The following is a 1,638-nucleotide window of genomic DNA, read 5'->3' as shown; positions in this document are numbered from 1 at the left end:
AAACCATAACCAAACAAAACCAACTTTTTTAGGAAACAATATAATAATATTTATTTATAAGAGTTCTAATTTGAAGCTTAAGCAAGGGAAAAACAAATAGTAATAGAGGTGTAGAGGCATCTGATTACTAGTGATTAGTATATAGTAGGTAGGTATAGTTAAATTAAAGAAAAGAATATAGTATATGAGTGACGTTATGAGGAATGGGGGCACGCGCGGGCGTTTGTGGAAAGGGAGGTACCGTTGTATTGGATCAAGGCCTGCCTGCCGTAGTTTGTAGGAGGAGATAATATAAAGAAGAAAAAGACGTTTGAAGGAGAGAAATTAAAGAATGAAGAGTAGAGAGTGTATGTATGTAGTGTGAGTGTGAGTCTTCTGAATGGGGAAACTGGGGACTCTGACTTTATTGTCTGCTTGTCGAGAATTTTCATGGCACATATCTGACTTTGAGAATGTGGTGTGGTGCTCACCCTAAAAATACACAACTTTAAGGGGAATGTATGTATGTGCCTGTGCCCTATATGTTTTGCAGCTTCTTTCTACTAGTTTCTAATTTCCACCAGTAGTTCATGACTTTTATTTCTATTTCTATTACAAAACCCAGCCCCCGACCCGGCCCCCTCGTCATTAGTTATTTGGTGAAATTGGATTTTCAATATTCACGAAGGAGCGAAGAAGGAAGTTTCTGGAAAGAAAGATAATCGGATACATTCATGATCGTACGATGAAAACTACGTACTAGTGGTAGTTTTGGAGCTGCAATTGTTTTATGTCTTGATATATGACGAATGATATATACTACATTCATGGTGTTGCGTGGGAACATGTATCTATGCATGGAAGCTAAGATAAGATCCCGCCATATGAATACTTAATTAGAGATAGATGCAGATAGAAGAATAATAGTAAGAATATAAGCTCACCTGAATGTATGTGACAAGAGTAATTAAGAGTAGGGTTGAAGAACGAAGAAGGAGATGGAATTGGAAGAGGAAGAGAGAGAAAGTTGAAGGAAGAGATTCAGTTAGGAGTGAGAGAATGGAGAATATAAATAAAAGAAAGAAGAAAGAAGGACCGCTGAAATGCGCATGGGTTGATGGTTGTCCCCCCAGTAGGTGACGTCATTGCCTATACCACCCACTTAACATTCCTTTTTCTTTTCTTTTTGTTTCTTTTCTCCCTCCCTTTTTCTTCCCTTCTTTCTACCTTTTCCCTCTCTCCTTTCTCTATTTCCTAACCTTGTGTCTTTTATCCTCCCACAACAATCAATCTTTCATAAAATAAATCCCATTTTTCATGAATTTTGTGAAAGATTATTTTTTCTTCATAAAGTATACCAAATATCTAAAGATGTATTTAAAAAAAAAAGGTTAGAAATAATCAGATTTGGGTACAATTTTGTTTTACGAGATGTTTTGAAGAATGAGACTTTTTTATTTTTGAATTTAGTAATTTTATGTTAAATTAATTTTTTCCGTTACTTTCACTTTACGTGAATGATGACTAAAAGTTACAAAATGAAAAAATAATTTTCTATCAATCAAATTTTATATCTAGTTTTTTACATATATTTTTTAAGTAATAATACTACACATTATTCAAATATTTTTGTTAATTAAATTCAATCAAATTGATCTA

The 1,638-nt window shown here is 33.7% G+C and overlaps 1 protein-coding gene across 1 annotated transcript in view; it reads right to left on the bottom strand.

The window, feature by feature from the left end:
* The window catches only part of LOC107642942 (NAC domain-containing protein 37), a 3,612-nt gene extending 2,563 nt beyond the window's left edge, over positions 1–1,049 (bottom strand). Inside the window, exon 1 of the mRNA XM_016346454.2 lies at positions 924–1,049. The gene's annotated coding sequence lies outside the window, so the exon portion shown is untranslated. The remainder of the gene's footprint in view (positions 1–923) is intronic.

Source organism: Arachis ipaensis, chromosome B05 (assembly GCF_000816755.2).
Source record: "Arachis ipaensis cultivar K30076 chromosome B05, Araip1.1, whole genome shotgun sequence".
NCBI lineage: Eukaryota > Viridiplantae > Streptophyta > Magnoliopsida > Fabales > Fabaceae > Arachis > Arachis ipaensis.
Note: the sequence above shows the minus strand (reverse complement) of the source record. Positions and strands in the feature narration are given on the sequence as shown.